A 544-nucleotide genomic window follows, 5' to 3' on the forward strand; every position below is an offset into this window, starting at 1 on the left:
GATTTCAGTTAAGATAGGAACTGAAAATACAAAAATAATATTGTGTAAAAATGGCATGGTTGAGGATAAGTTTGCATGATACAGGCATTCATATTTACCGTGAAATTCATAAAAATCATATCAAATATAGAAGCAAGTTTAACTTTTCTTGACAATTTCAATTAAATATATATCTCAAATGTAAAAAGATCATTTTGATCTTGCCATTGACTCATGACTTCATCTCATCACTAATTGAAACATTAATATTATCCGAAAGTGATGCTTATAGTTTTTTTCCATTAATTCCCTTAAATAATAATGTAAAAAATAAGACTAATCAAAACTAAGAGGGTTATACTATGTAAGATTAAATTTGAACATGGAAGGGTCAATTTCATTTCTGAGGGGTCAATGCCCCATATGGCGCCCTCCAGGATTATCCTGTGTACTAAATGTTTTGCATGCAATTGTATCTTATATCAATATTTATAATATAATATTTATGGTTATACACCAAAATTTATAACTCGAAATAAGGGTGGGGGAGAAGACGAATTGTATT

Source organism: Mizuhopecten yessoensis, unplaced genomic scaffold (genome assembly GCF_002113885.1).
Source record: "Mizuhopecten yessoensis strain PY_sf001 unplaced genomic scaffold, ASM211388v2 scaffold8383, whole genome shotgun sequence".
Classification (NCBI taxonomy): Eukaryota; Metazoa; Mollusca; class Bivalvia; order Pectinida; family Pectinidae; genus Mizuhopecten; species Mizuhopecten yessoensis.